The 21,965-nt window shown below is 40.3% G+C and overlaps 1 protein-coding gene across 1 annotated transcript in view; it reads left to right on the top strand.

The window, feature by feature from the left end:
* The window catches only part of KCTD16 (potassium channel tetramerization domain containing 16), a 291,666-nt gene that overhangs the window by 268,102 nt on the left and 1,599 nt on the right, over nucleotides 1-21,965 (top strand). The window lies entirely within an intron of this gene.

Below are 21,965 nucleotides of genomic sequence, written 5' to 3'. Positions count from 1 at the left end.
AAGATCCGGCGATGACAGGAAGGGGAAGTGGGTTTAAATAGGGAAGGCACAGGTGCAGGTACTGATTGGGCCAGGCGCCAATCAATGGCGCACTGGCCCTTTAAATCTCAGAGAGCCAGCGTGCGCACACCCTAGGGAGCGGGGCTGCGTGCACCGGGACTGAGCAGACGGAGGACGGGGCAGGTGAGGAGATTGGGATGCGAGCCGTGGGCGGGCGCGTCCCGCTACGCGGATCGCATCCCCGCCGGTGACACTAGTGCAGCGCTCCCGGTCAGCGGGTCTGACCGGGGCGCTGCACGGAGGTGAACGCCGCGAGCGCTCCGGCGAGGAGCAGGGACCCGGAGCGCTCGGCGTAACAACTGGCCACTTCTATCTGGAGTAAAATGCACACTAGTCTGGGAAAACCATTCAAGGGCTCCAGATTTTTCACAGAGGAAGCGGTACACCCAAGCCTGACCCAGGATATTTGTGTACATCCATGTATAGTTTATTAAGCTGTACCGAAAAGTACTAGATCTGTTGTTTTTTGGGGGTTTAGATCTTGGTTGTGTTGCAGTCAGTTTACCTTGCATGATCTAACGTGACCATATTCAGTATCATAAGTTGCAAGTTAGCAGTGGAACCATTGCAATCCTTATTTTGTATGACCACAAGTTACTGTCTAGCTTTAGCCTTACACCAATTTACAGTTTATGTTGTCAGTAGGTGACTGCATAAGCTAATAAGACCATTCACCTACTTTATATGTGGACACCCATCTTGAAAATAAAGTCACTAGTCAGAACCAATTCTAAATACAATATTTTTATATGTTTTGGGTTTCCTGTGTATGAGACGAATGTAATAAAATACAAGATCATTTAGAACAAGACATTATTAATAAAGGAAATGGAATTTTAAATATACTGGCGCAGTGGCGCTGTTTACTTGGAGGAAATGATTTTGTAGAATATATAAATGTCTCTAGGTCAATCTGATATCTTTCTTATCATCTTTTATAGCTTATTCATCATGTTTTATTATGCAGCAATGTTGAATTTCAGTAGAGCAATGTCCCGGAGAGGCCAAATGAGAGTCTATACTTCAACAGGTATAGAAACAGCGTTCGGCACTGCACTGATGTTATAACAAATCTGTGTCCACCTGTGTCAGGAACAGCAACTGCAGATATTACGGACTGTGGTGCTCAATTCTCAGAAACAAGTCTTCAGAAATGCAGTGTTTAGAGGAATTAATGGCACTCACCAGTTCCGATGTGTAGAAAAGCTTTATTCCATAAAGTGCAACATAATGACAGGCAAGGCAAGGGAGAGCTCGGACGCCGTCCACGCAGTGGTGATAGCTATTTTGTGCGCAAGCGCACTTCCTCGAACCACCGAGCTCTCCCTTGCCTTGCCTGTCATTATGTTGCACTTTATGGAATAAAGCTTTTCTACACATCGGAACTGGTGAGTGCCATTCATTCCTCTAAACACTGAGAGTCTATACTTCAATTCAATTCAAGAGTCAAACATAAACAGATTGGTTGGGCACTTTGCTGGGATTTGTAATCCAATGCAGAATTTATAATCCAGTAGGGGTGCACAGATTCAGGATCATCTACTGCCTTACCTGTCACTGGGTATAAGAACAGATGAGGAAATCATGCTGCTGCGCTTGCGCACATTAGGAATCCGGAAATAGAGTCAGGACGGGATCATGTGATTGTACTTTCATGACATCCGGGGGGAAGGGAAAATATATACTGAGATTCTACCTATTTTATCTTACGCTGTGCTCATCACTAGGGGATGGTATATATATCGTCAAAGAGAATATTGATGTGGCTATGAGGGATTGGGATGGCTACACCTCCAATTAAGTTACAATCAAAGCTTATATAAGCTGCTTGTCCAGCAAAATGTTGGGGAGGTTCTATGGATGCTTTTTTAAACATGTGAGTGACTTAGGAGGAGGCACTAATGGGACCGTTAATAAGAGGCTCTTTGTGATCAAGAGAATACCCCACTTACAATAAGTGCTGAAGCAATCAATAACATACAGTCTTTTGTAGAGGTCTATATAAGAATTGTTGAATCAGTCTTACACATAATCTCTCCTTGGCTAACAAATGTTATGTTTTAGCACACACATATTATTTTAATGGATTAAACAAAATAAGATCTTACTTTGGGGGGAGGGGGGTCCCTACATTAAAAAGGCACTCATGAACATGACAGTGAGTTCACTGTAATCCAATGGCCTCCAAAGTCACCAGATCTCAATCCAATAGAGCACCTTTGGGATGTGGTGAAACGGGAGGTACGCATCTCTGCAGCAACTGTGTAATGCCATCATGTCCATATAGACCAACATCTCTGAGGAATGTTTCTAGCACCTAGTAGAAAGTATGCCACGAAGAATGAAGGAAGTTCTGAAAACAAAAGCGGGTTGAACCGGGTACTAGTAAGGTGTACCTGATAAAGTGGTAATGAGTGTACTTTGACCACCATGAATTTACTTTAATGGGCACTGTCACTTTTAAAACTTTTGACACGTTGGAGAGACATGTCAGATGTTTTGCTCTGTCAGAGTGTAAGTTCTTAGACCCTGACTGGTCGCCAGAATGAACTGGGAGAAGAGCGTGATAAGCGAGGCAAACTTACAATGTAAGTCTATGGCAGTGTTTCCCAACCAGGGTCCCTTCAGCTGTCACAAAACTACAGTTACCAACCATCCTGGGAATTCTGGTTTTGCAACAGCTGGAGGAATCCTGGTGGGAATCACTGATCTATGGGATTGATTTTTCAGTCATGCTTTTTCCTAGCTCTATTTAACAATTGGTCGGGGTCCAAACACTCAGACCTCAACCAATCAAAACTTTTGACATGTCAAATTTTTTAAAGCGACCGGTACATCCAGAGCTCAATTTATGGTCGATAGGGCACTACTCTGTACAGATTATCAAACCCATACTTTGCCGAATGCATTAGACCATTCCTAAGAACTAAAAGCAAATTATGAAGCAACAACACAAGTACATTTTCAAGCTTTTTGTTTAAATTACTTTAAACTTTTTTTTAGCTATTCCATTTTGCTTTTTGTGCAGAACTTGTTGTATTGCGTTATCCATTATATGAAGAGATTCCATATTTAGAAACAAAGAAAACATTTTTTCCTGTAGTTTCAGATATTTTGTCGAAACATTGGAAGCAGCAGATGTGTCTTGTAGGGAATAAAAGACTTACCCAAGCTTTCTGCCGCCTTCACCTTACACCGCGAAGCTGCAGCTGCGAATAATTCCTTTTTATTTGCAAATAAGCTTCACAACAGATGGCGGGTTGGAGCAAAGGCAAAGCATTTTGTATACAGTTCATGTCTCCTAAATAGCAAGTATACGCTCTCATTAGTAATACAAGGATTAGAACATTACATACCCATTATCCCACTTATCATTTACCATTGCTCTTCTATGGATTAGTATAATAAACCCTTAGCGTTATTTAACAATTTGTAGAAACGTAGGGAAATCTGTTTATATGCATTCTCCATAATACTTTGCCGTAAACATCTAGTGTACATAAGCATTAGATCAGGTTTTCTTCTCTTGTTACGTCTAAAGGAAACGTGAAAAGTTCTGCTAGATAAGCATTAACTTCAGTATATCACTGTTATTTGAGCTCCCACAACTCTCGAGAGCATTAGTAACATGAAGCCAGTAGAATTCTGACTATATCTTTGAGTGTGAATGAAGATGTAGATCAAATCAGTACAAGATAACAAAGCATGTTGGGAGAATTGGCGTCTTGTTCTTCGTTGTACTACTGACATATTTAGCAAATAGGAGAATTATTATTATTAGTATTTTTTTTTTTTTCACATGGCATATCAGCTCATACAACTCCATTGTGTCTACTAATAATAGAGCTCATGTACATCAGGTCAGATTTGACCTAAATCTTGTGCATACTAAATGACATACAATATTTGCAAGACTTTAAATCCCTTGAGGACACAGCCAATTTCCTTTTTTGCATGCAGCAAGATGCGTTTGGCACCCATGTGGCAGGTCCAACCATCCGGCGTTCAGATTAAGATGCCGGATAAATGTAAACTGTCCCATTCAAATGAATGAGATCAGTTCTATGATCTGGATGTTGGGCATTAGAAGGAGGTCTAAGACATCTTAAAGGAGTATTTCCACATTTGAAAGTTTTCCTCCATAGGATATGGGATAACTAGGTGATCAGTTGGGATCCAACCACTGAGCATGGGGGGCAATTAATAGAAGCTGAACATGTCCAAGCGCCACTCCATCGACAATGAATTCCGGGCTAGTCATGCATGCACAGTGTGCTCTATTCATTGTGGCGGCCATTTCTCCTCCATTCCTGTGATCTTCCCAGCAGTCGGATGACTATGGATCACCTGGTTATCCTCTAATATATGGATAGAGGTCACGTTCAATTGTTGGAATACCCCTTTAATGAATACCCCTTAGATATTGACAATCAATGACAGCTTTAAGTCAGGTCCATGTGCATTTTAGGGGTCAAATCTGCTGTATTTCTGCAACAGAATCAGTATATTGCTGAAAATTCATAACATGTTCTGATTTCTATGTAAATTTTTTCCAATGTGTGTGGATGGGATTGCAAAGACCACCTCCACGTGTCCTGTACTTTACTGTAAATCTGTGCACTGCAAATCCAGAAAATACAGATATGTGGCATCTAACACTATCATAGATGCTTTCCCTCAGGTTACCATTGTTTTGGATTGTCAGACTAATGTTGCACACTGTGTTATTTGATCTAATAAAATGGGCGAAACCTGCTGATGATGGTATCAGCAGGTTTTGCCCATTTTATTAGATCGAATAACACAGTGTGCAACATTAGTCTGACAATCAGCAGGTTTTGCCCATTTTATTAGATATAATGGTATCAGCAGGTCTTGCCCATTTTATTAGATCGAATAACACAGTGTGCAACATTAGTCTGACAATCCAAAACAATAGTAACCTGAGGGAAAGCAACTATGATAGTGTTAGATGCCACATATCTGTATTTTCTGGATTTGCAGTGCACAAACTTACAGTACAGTACAGGACACGTTGAGGTGGTCTTTGCAATCCCATTGTTTTGGATTGTCAGACTAATGTTGCACACTGTGTTATTCGATCTAATAAAATGGGCAAAACCTGCTGATACCATTATAAATCAGCGAGGGCAAAAAGAAATAACAAATCTGTACTGAAAAAAGATGGGTGGAGAGAGAAGGATGAAGACAGAGATACAGCAGCTTGTAGTGAGTGTTTAATCTCTCCTCAGTGCTGGATTCACAGCTTAGATTGCTCATTACTGCTTTATTGTGTCCTCCATGCAGCTTCTGAGAGTTAGCTATAGATATATAGTGGAGTAGAATCCCCTAATCCTCACTTTTGTGTGTTTGTGTGTTTGTGTATGGGAGGGCATCATAGCAGCTAGTTGCCTCCCACTACATCAGAGACAATGGAAAATTATAGATGGTATAAATGTAAATGTTATACCCCCTCATATATACACATAACAGCTTATCCCAAAGTTACCTGAAAGTTCAGGTATGCCTTAGAGGTTTTGTTTAGGATTAGAAAATGATTAGTTTTTTTCCCCCAGAGCTCTTATTTTTAGGCTATGCCTGATCACACTCATTCAGAGTACATTCACTTGAACATAATCAGCTGGAGAAATTTCACTGCTGATTTTCAGCAGATATTATGGCCACCCATTGACTTCAATTGTGTACATGTGAATGTACCCTAAGAGCTCAGTCACAATGCAGAATCTTTTGCCCAGAGATTGCAATGCATTTCCAAGCATATTCCGCCAAAAGAATAAACATGTTCATTCTTTCAGTGGGGTCTGGGCCAGTCGTTGAAATTCTGTAGTGTGAATGGTGCAGCAGAATCCCATTGAAAGCAATGGGAGGCTGCTGCACTGTATTTTCCGCAACAGAACTGCAGAGCTTCTGTACGGAAAATACATAGCCTGAATGGGCCCTTACTGGGAAAATTACAAGACAAACATAGAACAGGCATAAAAAAAAGACTAGATACAGTGCATCCATTTGAAATGACTTCCAAAATTCTATGACATAAGTCATTTTTGTAACATATGATCTTGGTGGATAAATGTCTATATCATCCAGTTTACTTTGATCTCGTACACAAAGTAGGCCATTTCATTCTCATTATGTAGCACTAGAGGATGTTAGTGCTCATAAATTCACCTAGAAGGTAGGCATCCTGCTGAAAAGGGTCATTTACACCATACACTTTGGGGAAATAAGTTATTGGGCTAATGCAGCGCAAAGAGCTGATTCTGTCTAATTGTGTGTATACCTGCTTGTTTGCAGCATAATATCACTATATAACACTTATGGCATATGTTCTAGTTATTCTCCTAATATTTGGATCAGGGAACAAAGGCCCCAGTCAAGTTGCTTAAAAAAGTCCAACTTTCCAGTTTCTTCTAGGCAGATTATCATTAATATCTATTGGTTGTACCTTATTATTTATACACAGATGGCAGCTCATTACTGCTATCTATAAACCACAGTAGAGCTATTTGCAGGGAATGGAGAAGTGCATTTTTATTAACTGACTTATTTTCAATTGCTGCCAAAGGAAAACACGAGTAGATATTAGCGGAAGAAAAATGCTGAAGCCTCCTCCAATTAAGAGCGCCGCGCGTTCGGCATCCTAATCTGCAAACTTCCAAATAAATGAAGTTTTGTTAAATAATACTCCAGGTGCCGGGTGTGCGGAGCGGGGTCTAATGAAATCACTGAAGCACCACGTTCAGACACACTAATATAGTTATTCTAACCATAATCTCTGTGGGTGATGAGAGCTACAAGATGAATGCTAATGCTAACCACCTATACAGGTATTTGGTATTATTCTTCTAATGGAGATACAAAGTTTGTTTTCAAACCAATAAAATATTTATATTCGTTTCATAGCGAGAATAAGATTGTTAGGATGTTACGTGGCCACGGTACAAGCTCTTTATTGCGAGGAGTGAGAAATCTGGGTTTAATAATTTAAGAAGAATTTCCACTGCTGACTAGTGTTGCTCGCAAATATTCGCAATGCGGATTTTATTCGCGAATATCACGAATTCGAATATGGCCTATGCCACGCAACACTACTGCTGACCACCATTTTGTTTTTTATTCTGTATAGGTCCAAATTAAATTCCTAATATATTCTTGTCACGATCACAGGTTATAGGTCACAGTTTATTAGAAGCTCCCAATGTACAATAACAAACTGATCTGTGGGGGTCCACCCACTATAACCCCCTCCAATCATGAAAACAGGATGAATGGAGTGCACCGGTATCCAATGTCTAGCATTCCATTCATTCTTTATGGGGTTTCCAAACGTGCCAACTTATCTGGCGGTGCAAGTTCAAGAATTTTAGCAATAGGCATAGACTGTCACAGATTAGCTAGTTACAAAGAGCATTGCAGTTGGTAACACATAGATAGTGTTATAGTATAGTGGTATTTCAATGCCAATAAAAAGGAAATAGTTATGGTCAGTAATTTTATGGTTGGGAGTCGGCGATTCTTCCAGTTTAGTTGTAAAAATCACAGCCGGATGGAAGAACTGGCAAATCCAATCCCACCCTGGTGCCCTATACTGTAGTTCTGGTATGATCCCATTTTCCAAGCTGTCCCATCTCTCCACACTTTAGTAGTTATAGTTGAGGCAGGCACAAGGCTACTTACCAGACCGATAGTCTGTGACCTACATTAGACATTCACCATCTCTATAAAGCCAGAGGCTGACACTGGAAGCCCCTCTCTATGACACTGGAAGCCGGATAATTTACCTTCCCCTCTCATGTGCCCAGTTTATGGGGTATCTTCAGTCTGCTCCACACTACATGTCCACAAGTACTGAAAATGGATGTATTGTGTGCGCAAGTTTATTTCTAGCGCAAGCATAATGTATGTCTAATATGAGTATGGTGGCAATAATCGAGCTCTGAAATGATACACAAAGAACAAGTTGCACTTTTCAGATATAAAATATAAATACAATGGTCCCTCAACATACGATGGTAATCCATTCCAAATGGACCATCGTTTGTTGAAATCATCGTACGTTGAGGGATCCGTGCAATGTAAAGTATAGGACAGTGGTCTACAACTACAGCTGTCCGGGCATGGTGGGAGTTGTAGTTTTGCAACATCTGGAGGTCCGCAGGTTGAAGACCACTGGTATTGGAGGTTATACTCACATGTCCCCACCGCTCTGGACCGTCACCGCTGCCCTGGATGTCACCCTCCATCGCTATTGCCGCGTTCCCGGGGTGTCCCCGATGCTCCAGCAAGGCCTCTGCTTCCCCGGCATCCTCGCTCTCCGTCGCCACCATCACATCGCTACGCACGCCGCTCCTATTGGATGACGGAACGGCGTGCGCAGCGACATGATGACGACGATGGAGAGCGCCGATGATGCAGGGATCCCGAAGAGGACGCACCAGAGCCCCGAGGACAGGTAAGTGATCATCAGCGGACCACACGGGGCACCGTAAACGGCTATCCGTGGACTTAATCAGCATGGCCAGTTGGAATTTTGTGTTCTAAAATAATCGAGTGCTGTATGAAATATAATTCTATGCAGGGGTATTAAATGAGGACTATGAGTGAACTGGGCACAAAACTGTGGCACTGAGTGAAATCTAGGATATAAATAAGTGACAAAATTGAGAATTTTATTGAGGCAATAATTGTATTGTTAGGCATTGCAATATGATACTTTTCTTAAAATCAACTTTATGGGGGAGATTTATCAAAACCTGTGTAGAAGAAAAGTTGCTGAGTTGCCCATAGCAACCAATCAGATCGCTTCTTTCATTTTGCAGAGGCCTTTCAAAAATGAAAGAAGCAATCTGATTGGTTGCTATGGGCAACTCAGCAACTTTTCCTCTACACAGGTTTTGATAAATATCACCCTATAAATTTTGGTATTGGTTAGAATTTCCCTGACTAGGAAGTACTCTTTATAGTAATATTTAAAAATAAATAAAAAAATAAATAAAAAACATGTATTTTGAGGGACATTACTGGGGAAGAGTTAATAAAATGTATCTTAAATGAATATATTTGATGTTGAAATTGAAGTTTTAGTATAATTAAACATTAGAGGGCTGCAGCTATTCCATTTTTAACGGGTAGGGGACCTGTTAAACAGTGCCCCCCTCCTCCCCAGTTTGATAATGTATATGGTTTGTGTCGCTAGTTTTATTAGTTTGATTTCTCTAAAGCATTTTGTATTGTTACAATAAATGACAAAAAGCCACATTTAAAGCACTTTCCTATGCTCTTATTCATGTATTGGCTTTTTATTCAGGAGAAAAACAACTATTACGGGTGATTAAAGCTTCCAGTCTGACAGGAGTATCTGTAATAACATTGGGGATGTATATGGAAGAGCTGTTCACAATGCAGTCCACATTATAAGACCTGCTGCGGTATTGTTTATGTAATCTCTCAGCACAGTTTCAAAAGGGGTTGTTTATCTGATATGCCAAGATGGAACACTTCTTTATCACGCACATGCATAAGAGGCAACACATTGCGTACATGTAATTCTATGGCATTGGCATGCCCATTAGACACTTTAGCAGATGCTTTATAGCCTTAAACCAATGAAGGATCCCTGTGCATGGATTGTGTATACTAGTGTGTGCCACAGGCTTAATGGCTCTGTAGGCTACCTTGGGTGCCAACACTGTACGTTTCTTTTGTAATGTATATTTACATTGTTATTCGTTTTGGAATAACTCTTTTTTAGCTAAGAAGGTACTTTAAAAATAAGTATTCTACTGGGTGTTTCATCGCTGAGACACTGGATTAATTATGTTTGTGCAGTAGGTAAATACTTAATTCCTTCAGCACCACCATGGGGTGAATTATGCACTTCATAATGCCCATTGAGGTCTTGCATGGATATGCTAGGTTTTCTAGAGAGATGCCCTTTTGTAGATGCTCTCTCCTTCCTCTATTAAAGGGATACTCCAAAATAAAACTTTTTTTTTTTTTAGCATACTGCCCAAAATGCCAGCATGTAAAAAAAAAAAAAAATGGACTTACCTCTTGCTGCTCCCCTGGTGCCTCCGGTGTCCTGCTCCCAGCCTCTGCAGCAATCCTCTACCTGCTTCTTGTGGTTGACTTGTCACGCTCAGCTAAGCTAATTGCCGGCCAAAGCAATGTCCCTCCTCAGCCAGTGATAAGTTAAGCACCAGTGACCTCAACACCAGAAGAAAACCAGGGCCAGGCTCAATCACTACCACTAAGCCGACAACTACAATGTACCAAGTTGACCACAACATGAAGAGGATCGCACTGAGGGCAGGAGTAGGACACTGGAGGCACCAGGGAGCTGCGGGAGGTAAATCCAATTAGTTTTTTTAGTTTTTTTGCATACCAGCATTCTGGGCAGTATGCTTAAAAATATCCTAAGGGTGCATTCACATGTAGTAATTCACATGTAGTATTTTTGTTAGTATTTTCAGCCACAAACAGGAGTGAAACTGATACAATGAAAAACTATTTGCACCTTTTTCTATACTGTGGACCCACTGGCTTTAGCTAAAAATACTCCAAAGTAAGTAAATTAAAATAAGGACTAATAGGTAAACCTACCCTAAAAGGTTAATGATAAGGTGTTCCAAGCCAGACAGTGTTCTGTTTGTCTGATCTTTTCTGGCATCAGAAAAATGGAAAAGAACCAATCCCACTGATTTCAATGGGTCCTTTTTTGTATTAGCTGTCCGATCCTTTGACAGAACAGTGTAATGCATCATTTTTTTTCCGCCCCCCCCCCCCCCAAAAAAAAAAAAAAAAATAAGTCAACTAATGGAAATGAAATTTCTGCTTACATTTTTATATTGACGTCTATGATGAGAGTGTTTAATGAAGAGATTGTTCCGTTTTCTGCTATGGGAAAAAACAGACAGTTAGGGTCTCAAGCTAATTGATGAATCAGGGCCAATATGTTGTTGGGGCCTGTAAAAAATAGAAAAAAAACTATACCTTCAGTGGTGTCCTGTCTTGTCCAGTGAAGGGCTGAGCAGGCAGGTACTATCCGAAGCACTTTTCTAAATAGGAAGAAGACAGAAGCATCAGGGGATTGGATATAGAAGACCAGGAGCTGTGGAGACCAATGAAATACCCCTTCAGTGCTCTGAGTTTACCGTAACAATGAGTGCCAGCACAAAGTTAACAAATGCTACCAATTAGGTTACCATTGTATCCAGTGCATGTTACAAAATAAAAAACATTGCGTTGATTTTTAGGGGTAATTGTTCTCGGTTTAGCTTTTTAAAAACCATTGTGTTTTAACTTCCTAAAGTTCACTTGAAAATAACGTCTAGAGTCTATTTGCTGTGGACAATTTGATGTAGCTTCTCTTGTTTAGAAATGTCAACGGGAAGAAAAAGTCTATTGTAATCAAAATTGTCACTTGTTTTCGCTTGGCTCCTACAGAACACGGGACAGTGCAGTACAATGTAGAAAACAATCCTGAATGTTTGCTCTCACCAGAGGTAACCCGCACAACCTACATTTCTCCGAGCCGAACAAAAGAGCCGGTGTACTTTAGTGTTGTAAATTTAACTTCGCTATAAAATTCTTTTTGGTTGAAGGTTTGAAACACTGATATTGATGCATTTTTTATGTGTCAAACTACAAGTTTCAGCAAATCAATCTCAGAATTTTTTTTTGTCTTATACAGGTTATTGCAGGAGGATTTCCCATTTTATTTTAGGATTACATTTTTGATGCTTTGATGAATACTTTTTTCTTAATCATATCTGTTAGATGTTGAAGGCAATTTACTCTCCCTTGCTTAGTTCTTTGTGTGCTTTTGGTGTTTGGAATTCTCCCTAATGGACTCATCAGGCTGGCACAATGTTGCTTTTATAATGATGATGCTGTGGGATTCAGAATGTCATGCTGCTCGAGTTCTTAAGATGGTAAAAGTTACTTAAAGAGAAATTTGCTATCACCTGGAGACTTAATCATGAAGCTTTTCCTAGTATGCTCTTACACCTCTCTGATGTGTCAAAAGCTTTGACAGTGTTTACACATTTTTATATAACCTTCCAAGTTTTTACACTTCTTTAACTCTATCGTCAGTTTAGGGAAAGATGTCTGTTATGTAATGTATACCATGTGGTATTATGGTTCTTAAAGGGAAATTCCATTTGTAGTTTTTTATTTGGGGATCATTCTGAGGGATTTGGATAGCTTTGTAAAATCGACATTGTCATGTAGTAAACAGAAGTGTTACTGGGGGTGTATATTAACCCCTTAATGACGCAGGACGTAAATGTACATCCTGGTGACATGGTACTTAACGCACCAGGACGTACATTTACGTCCTGAGCATAACCGCGGGCATCGAAGCGATGCCGGCATCATGCGCGGCAGGTCCCAGCTGTGGATCGCAGCCAGGGACCCGCCGGTAATGGCAGACACCCGCGATCCCGCGGATGTCTGCCATTAAACCCTCAGATGCCGTGATCAATACCGATCATGGCATCTGCAGCATCGCGGTCACTTAACAGGATGATCGGATCACCCGCAGCGCTGCCGCGGCGATCCGATCATCCTGCACGGCAGACGGAGATCCCCTCACCTGCCTCCGCTGTCTTCCGGGATTCTTCTGCTCTGATCTGCCTTCCCGCAGACCAGAGCAGAAGATGACCAATAACCCTGATACGTGCTATGTCCTATACATTGACTATAACAGGATTAGCAATCGAGTGATTGCTTTAAATAGTCCCCTATGGGGACTATTAAAGTGTAAAAATAAAAGTAAAAAAAGTAAAAAAAATAAAGTAAAAAAATGTGAAAAAAACCCTCCCCCAATAAAAACGTAAATTGTCCCATTTTCTCTATTTTACCCCCCAAAAGTGTCAAAAAATATTTTATATACATATTTGGTATCACCGCGTGTGTACAAATCCAAACTATTAAAATAAATGTAAACGATCCCGTACGGTGAACGGCGTGAACGTAAAAAAAAAAAAAAGTCCAAAATAGCTGCTTTTTTATAACATTTTATTCCAAAAATTTTTTATAAAAAATGTAATAAAAGTTTTGTATAAGCAAATATGGTATAAATAAAAAGTACAGATCACTGTGCAAAAAATGAGCCCTCATACCACCGCTTATACGGAAAAATGAAAAAGTTATAGGTCTTCAAAATAGGGGGATTTTAAACGTACTAATTTGGTTAAAAAGTTTGCGATTTTTTTTAAGCGCAACAGTAATAGAAAAGTGTATGGCTATCATTTTAATCGTATTGACCCAGGGAATAAAAAACACATGTCATCTTTACCATAAATTGTAGGGCGTGAAAACAAAACCTTCCAAAATTTGCAAAATTGCGGTTTTCTTTTTAATTTCCCCACACAAATAGTATTTTTTGGTTGCGCAATACATTTTATGATAAAATGAGTGATGGCATTACAACGGACAACTGGTCGCGCAAAAAACAAGCCCTCACACTAGTCTGTGGATGATAATATAAAAGAGTTATGATTTTTTGAAGGGGAGGAGGAAAAAACGAAAACGTAAAAATAAAGGTCCTTAAGGTCCAAATGGGCTGAGTCCTTAAGGGGTTAATTACTCCACTAGCCTCATCCCTTAAAAGACTATAGGAAACTATAAAAAGGTAATCTAATTGATACCATTTGGTGGTATTGGGCCGTATTGAGCTGTTGAGCTCTTGATCAGGTCTGTAGCTGCCATAAGGCGAATGAGGAACTTGTCTCAGGCACAACGTAATGGCGGTGCAGTGGTAGCGGCCGGTGCTAGGAGCAGCACAGAAGTCGTGCATACTGTGCCCTGGTCCCACCTCTACAATATATAGTGGAGGTTAAACCACGGCCGGTGAAAGTAACGCTCCATTATTTAGTTAGTCTTTCACTAGCGAGTGGGGGGCATGTAGGCAACAGCAGATGAAGTGAGCTAGCACAGCTAGCAACTTGTCTTTCTGCTCCTACTGGCCAGGTAAGTAGCTAGCTTTCCATTTGCTGAGGTGAGGGTAAATTACATATTTTTGCATGGGATGCGAGGGAGGTGATGTATTTTTTAGATAGGACTGTATGTAGGAGGGGGGATTTTTTTTATACATAGGATTGCCTGTTGGAGGGTCTGAGGGGACATGGAGTGATATATTTTTAGATATGTCTGTATGCTGGAGGGACTGAGGGGAAAGAGGGAGATGTGTTTTTACATAGGACTGTAAGGCTGGGTTCACACTACGTTTTGTCCCATACGGGAGCGCATACGGCAGGAGGGAGCTAAAACCTCGCGCTCCCGTATGTGACCGTATGCGCTCCCGTATGTCATTCATTTCAATGAGCCGACCGGAGTGAAACGTTCGGTCCGGTCGGCTCATTTTTGCGCCGTATGCGCTTTTACAACCGGACCTAAAACCGTGGTTGACCACGGTTTTAGGTCCGGTTGTAAAAGCGCATACGGCGCAAAAATGAGCCGACCGGACCGAACGTTTCACTCCGGTCGGCTCATTGAAGTGAATGACATACGGGAGCGCATACGGTCACATACGGGAGCGCGAGGTTTTAGCTGCCTCCTGCCGTATGCGCTCCCGTATGGGACAAAACGTAGTGTGGACCCAGCCTAAGTTGGAGGGTGGATGCATTTTTACGTCGGGCTGTATGTTGCAGGGGGTGATGTATTTTTACATGGACTGTATGTCCTACAGACCCATATGAAGGCTTGTTTTTTGCACCACCAATTATACTTAGTAATGAAATAATTACATTTTACCACTAAATCTCACTGTCAAACAAATTGCCAGAGAATTGCGTGCAAATTCCGTGTGAAAACGATGTCGGGCGGAATTTTTTTTACCATTGACTTCAATTGATTTCTGCTAGCGGATTCCGCTTGAAGAATGAACATGTTTTTATCTACACTTTGCTTTTTTTTTTTTTACACATGTTCTGATCTGTCGGATTTTCCTCAGCTCAAATTCACCACATTTTATGTGGAAACATTAGTAAATATGTTGGTGTTTTGTGAAAATGTTGGGAACACGCCCCTTTTCCGAGACCACGCCCATTTCCCAGGCGGCCATACCCCTTTTGTGTTTTCTTAGCAAAATGGAGGGTTAGTCGTGTTTTTTTCAATTCTGGCGCAAAATCTGGTGCAGACAGAATTTCTGGTGCAATGCGACAGAATCTGGCGCACAACCCAACAAAACATGTCGGCTTTGCAATAGTAAATGAGGACCATTATCTTTATTCTGTAGGTTCATACAATTAAAATGCTACCCAACTTTTGTATATTTTTTTATTTTACTACTTTTAAAAATGATATAAAAATTTTTATGCATTAAATTGCCCTCTTTTGACCTCTATAACTCTTTTATTTTTCCGTACGGAGATGTAGGAGGGCTCAATTTTTGTGCCGTGATCTCGCGTTTTTTCGGTACCCTTTTTGTTTTGATTGCTTTTCATTACATTTTTTTTAGTTATATGAAGTGACCAAAAATCAGCAATTCGGGACTATGGTATATTTTTATTTTGTTTATGCCATTGACTGTTCAGTTTAACTAACATAATATTTAAATAGTTCGGACATTTATTCATGTGGCAATATCACATACAGTTATGTTTATATTTGTTCACGTAATTTTATTTGAAAAATGGAAAAAAAAGGCGGATTCAAACTTTTATTAGGGGAGGGGCTTATTGACATGTATAAATGTTTTTTTTTCCATAATTTTTTAGTCCCTATAGGGAGACTATTAGATGGAATCTTTCACTTACATACACTGAACAAAGCTATGCCATGGCACAGCATAGATCAGTGTTATTGGCGCTCCATTACTACAGGCTGCTAAACCTGTGTACAGGGAAGTGACCTCCACCTGCCCTCTCAGTTGATGGGGACCCCATTATTTTGCAGCAGTGGTCCCAATCATGCTTTATACAATAGGAGTAGGGTGAGGGTGTACATTTGCGCCCTTTGTCCTTACAGGGGTACTCTGGTGGAAATGTATTTTTTTAAATCATCTGGTGTCAGAAAGTTAAAACAGATTTGTAAATTACTTCAATATAAAAATCTTAATTCTTCCAGTACTTATCAGCTGCTGTATGCTCCAGAGGAAGTTGAGTTGTTATTTTCTGTCTGACCACAGTGCTCCGTGCTGACACCTCTTTCCATGTCAGAAACTGTCCAGAGTAGGAGCAAATCTCCATAGAAAACCTATCCTGCTGTGGACAGTTCCTGACATGGACAGAGGTGTCAGCAGAGAGCACTGTGGTCAGACAGAAAATAAATTCAAAAAGAAAATAATTTCCTCTATAGTATACAACAGCTGCTAAGTACTGGAAGGATTAAGATTTTTAAATAGAAGTAATTTACAAATCTGTTTAACTTTCTGGCACCAGTTGATTTAAAAATAAAAATAAAAAATTCCCACCGGAGTACCCCTTTAAGGAGATAGAAAGACCATCTAACCATATACATCTGTAATGAACAAAATATCAGTAGGAGGGAATATGTGACTATGAAATGCTATAAACTAAGCTTTAGATTGTAAAGTATGTATTTTGTTTAGTACATATTATCACCAAATGCATTAAAATAAATACTTTGACATCTTGTATATATAGCCGCTTACCATGCAAATAAAAAATACCTACACTTCATGCACTCTTTGAAACTGTGCCTGCATTCATATAGCTTTTCTTTGGGGTTTATTCAATTATTTAGTATATATATATATATATATATATATATATATATATATATATATATACACACACACACGAAAGGGAACAGCTGTAAGCACAACCCCCACCTTTGTACGTCGGGCCCTCATGCCACCCTCATGGAGTCTGTTTCTGACCGCTTGAATGGACACATGCACATTTGTGGCCTGCTGGAGGTCATTTTGCAGGGCTCTGGCAGTGCTCCTCCTGCTCCTCCTTGCACAAAGGTGGAGGTAGCAGTCCTGCTGCTGGGTTGTTGCCTCCTATGGCCTCCTCCATGTCTCCTGATGTACTGGCCTGTATCCTGGTAACGACTCCATGCTCTGGACACCACACTGACAGACACAGCAAACCTTCTTGCCACAGCTCGCATTGATGTGCCATCCTGGATGAGCTGCACTACCTGAGCCACTTGTGTGGGTTGTAGACTCCGTCTCATGCTACCACTAGAGTTAAAGCACCGCCAGCATTCACAAGTGACCAAAACATCAGCCAGGAAGCATAGGAAGTGGTCTGTGGTCATCATCTGCAGAACCACTCCTTTATTGGGGGTGTCTTGCTAATTGCCTATAATTTCCACTTGTTGTATGTTCCATTTGCACAGCACCATGTGAAATTGATTGTCAATCAGTGTTGCTTCCTGAGTGGACAGTGGGATTTCACAGGAGTGTGATTGACTTGCAGTTACATTGTGTTGTTTAAGTGTTCCCTTTATTTTTTTTGAGCAGTGTATATAGCAAATATATAGTATATAGGGAATAAGCAAAGCAATAGAACTTGAAAAGGGCAAGAATCTCAGAATCTAGTCCATACAAGCAGAAATCAATAGTCTTCATGTATAAGTTTCTTGCAAATTCACACGACCTGTTTAACAAAGTATCACTCAATAGTTTTTCCTAAGGCAAGAATTAAATAACTTTCAATTTAGCCTGTATTGATTTTCGGGTCTGTATATAGAACAAGCCTAAGACTGAGTCTATAAATGTTCCTGGCCTGCGTATTTGCAGACTGGAAGGCTCCCACCTCCATAACATGACATTTCATCACCATCCTCGCTCCTCCAGATTAAGTTTTAACAAACATTAAGACCTGTCACAGAGTTGTAAGATCCAGGATCAAGTATGGGTTGACTCTATTACAGTCTTACATACTGTCGTTATTTGCCTTCCCTGGGTAGAAACATACTGTATGAGTTTTTGTTGCAGCGACCTATGTAGATCATAATTGAACTTTGTGTATTTACAGTAAATAGATCAGGTTGGTCTGAAATAAGAAATCTATGCCCCTTTTTTGCTTTTCTAGTAATTATACTGCCCCCTCAATGCAAGCCTATGGGAGGGGGCGTGACAGCTGGCACGCCCCCTTCCATAGGCTTACATTGAGGGGGCAGAGCATGAAGTCACACGGGGCGGAGCCGTGACGTCACAATGCTCCGTTCCCGTGTTCGACAGTAATCAGACCTGGAGCAAACACGCTCCGGGGACTGATATTAACAGGGTACGGGGTGCAAGATCACGGGGGTCCCCAGCGGTGGGACCTCCGTGATCAGGCATCTTATCCCCTATCCTTTGGATAGGGGATAAGATGTCTAAGCGCCGGAGTACCCCTTTAAATTATGAAAATTTTGGTGCAGACATAATTATGGCACAAAACCTAATAAGAACCAGTCAGGAACATAATAGTAAATAAGGACTTGTATGCCAAGAAATATCTGCTCCAAAAATAATACCCCAATCCCTCCTATAAGACAGGGATATTTTAGCTGACATACTTTTAAGTGCAGATCATACAATGGAAAAGAAAAGGGCACTTTTATCATAATATAAGATTATTACCAACCAGCCATCTTTGTTCCTCCCTGAAGTGGTCTGATGTTTTCATACTGCCGTTACATGCATCAGACTGCAAGGGGGGTATTAATTAAGCATGTTTTTTTCTCTCCATAGCAAGATCCCAAAATTAATTTTTTTTGCCAGTGTTTGCCAAGTAGGCATGGCTTATAGATGATGGGGTGTGTCTTTATGTGGAGGGTGCATCATATCAGAGGTGGTAAAAATGTCTTCCATGCACCTGCATTAATCAAGAGGTGTGCGCCTCTTACTGGTGTCCTCCGGTGGCAAACTTTTTTTTTTGTGCCAGAAAGTTAACCAGATTTGTAAATTACTTCTATTAAAAAATCTTAATCTTTCCAGTACTTATTAGCTGCGGAATACTACAGAGGAAATCATTTTCTTTTTGGAACACAGAGCTCTCTTCTGACATCACGAGCACAGTGCTCTCTGCTGATATCTCTGTCCATTTTAAGAACAGTCCAGAGTAGTAGAAAATCCCCATAGGAAACCTATCCTGCTCTGGACAGTTCCTAAAATGGACAGAGATGTCCAGCAGAGAGCTCTGTGCTCATGATGTCAGCAGAGAGCTCTGTGTTCCAAAAAGAAAATAATTTCCTCTGTAGTATTCAGCAGCTAATAAGTACTGGAAAGATTAATATTTTTTAATAGAAGTAATTAACAAATCTGTTTAACTTTTTGGCACCAGTTGATTAAAAAAAAAAATTCCACTGGAGTACCCCTTTAATAAATCCAGCAAACTCCTTCACTGTCAGGGGTTTATGTACACCAGGGTGTGAGACGCTGGTCATGATAAATTCCCCCCTTCAGTGTAATGATGTCTATCATTGTAGCTTCTGAGAGATGGGTTCTGTCCACACTTTTTTTTTTTTTTTAAATCAACTGGTGCCAGGAAGTTAAACAGATTTGTAAATTGCTTCTATTTAGAAAATCTTAATCCTTACAGTACTTATCAGCTGTTGTACGTTCTACAGGAAGTCATTTTCTTTTTGAATGTCTGTTCTGTCTGACCACAGTGCTCTCTGCTGACACCTCTGTCCATTTCGGGAATGGTCCAGAGCAAGAGAGGTTTGCTATGGGGATTTTCTCCTGCTCTGGACAGTTCCTGAAATGGACAGAGGTGTCAACAGAGAGCACTGTGGTCAGTGAGAAAAGAAATTCAAAAATGAAAGAACTTGCTGTGGAACATACAGCAGCTGATAAGTACAGGAAGGATTACGACTTTTAAATAGAAGTAATTTACAAATCTGCTTTACTTTCTGGCACCTGTAGGTTAAAAAATATTGTAAAGGAGTGTTTTTTTGTTTTCTTGTTTTTTATATGCCCTACATTCTTGCACTATTCTTCTCCTCAATGGATCCGATCACGTTTCCCTTGTGAACTGTTACTGCCCATGCTCACTATGGAATTTCCACCCGGAGTGCAGCAGGTACCAACAGAATCGGCACAAATTTTCATGTGGAGAATATGTGTGGGTTCTGTTGATGGCAATTCATTTCTGGGTGGAATTCCGCTTAAAGAGTGAATATGTTTATTCTGACATTTTCTGCAGTGTGGACAGAGGCTGGAGCAAGTTAAAATCCAAGTGACAGCTGTAGTGTGCATGGTCCTTTACCTTGAAGTTTCTGTGCATCAGGGCACACACCAGGGGTAAACTGACAGCCTATGGGGTCCCCTTATGCACCCACCCATGTGTAAGCCACACCCATATAGATGCTTCACCCACAGACATCATTCATTTTAACCCAAAAGCTAAATATTATAGATATATTTTAATAATTATAAATCACAATTTTGCGAATTTTGTGGGCTTCCATTTTTATACAGTGAACTTTAGGGTAAAAATGACATGTTATATTTATCCTACAGGTCCATACGATTACAACAATCTCCATTTTATATAGGTTTAGTTTTATTTTACTACTTTTTTTTTTTCCATAAGAAAAGGAGTATGATAAAAATTGTCCTTTCCTAACCCCTATAACATTTATTATAGACCCTCTCAGTGCCCGAGTGCCTGACCTGTCAGTCCGCCCCTGACACACCCTTTCCCACAATCCCCTTTGCTTGCATATGCAGTAGAGAATAATGAGCAGTATGCAGTTCAACTGAGCATACTTGACATTTTGTGCCCTAAAATAGTCATAGCCAAGGGCAACAGGACAAAACAAAGCAGCACATGGTGGATTAGTGAGATTATCTCTCATTTTCAGGAAAGGTTGTACATAGTGGATCAGTTTAGATCCATTTATCTTCATGGTGAAACCCCTTTAAAGGCACATGACGTTGAATGTGGGAACAGATTGGAAGAGGCTTGACAATGATGAGAAGTAATGTGACAATTTCACCAATTTGTATTCTAGGCCATCAGAGCACCATATTTAGACAATAGTTTTTGGTGAATTGCTGACACCCCTATCTAGGGCACACATACTTACTTGTCCAGACTGTGAAGCTTCGCAAGAGGCCCTCCTAAAACCCCATAAGGGTATCCCTATTTCAGACATTTCTGGTATACACTCTGGATTTTTCCCAAAGGTGGTACCTGCATCTACATAGAGAACAAAGTTATATTAAAGGGATACTCCTGTGGAGTAAAAAATAAAATAAAAATGGTGCCAAAATTTGTAAATTACTTCTGTTTTAAAAATCTTTACCTTCCTGAACTTATCAGCTGCTGTATGCTCCACAGGAAGTTTTTATTTTATTTATTTTCTGTCTTACCACAGTGCTCTCTGTTGACACCTCCATGTCAGGAACTGTCCAGAGCAGGAACAAATCCCCATAGCAAACCTATCCTGCTCTGGACAGTTCCTGATATGGAAAGAGATGTCAGCAGAGACCACTGTGATCAGACAGAAAATACATTTGAAAAGAAAAGAACTTCCTGTGGAGCATACAGCAGCTGATAAGTACTGGAATGATTAAGATTTTTAAATATAAGTAATTTACATATCTGTTTAACTTTCTGGCACCAGGTGATTAAAAAAAAAAAATTCCACTGGAGTACCCCTTTACGTTTGAGATCTGTGTAGATGCAGGTCCCAGTGAAGGAAGCCACATTTGTAAAACATTTATGGTATATCCTGTACTCCAGAAATTCCTGAGATGGGATTACCTCTTTAACAACATAACAATTTTATGCAAGGAACTGCATTAATGGTTCACCATATTCACATTTATTATTGGTTAGGCATGTCAGTGAAGGATTTTTTTTTAAATGTTTTTAATGCTAAAGGGACCTTGTGCTCGGGATCAGATATGGCCCTGGAAATTTGACAGCCACAATTACAATGTCACGGCATACAGTACCTTATTAATA

Source organism: Hyla sarda, chromosome 4 (assembly GCF_029499605.1).
Source record: "Hyla sarda isolate aHylSar1 chromosome 4, aHylSar1.hap1, whole genome shotgun sequence".
NCBI classification, from domain to species: Eukaryota; Metazoa; Chordata; class Amphibia; order Anura; family Hylidae; genus Hyla; species Hyla sarda.
This window is presented reverse-complemented; position numbering and strand designations above follow the sequence as displayed.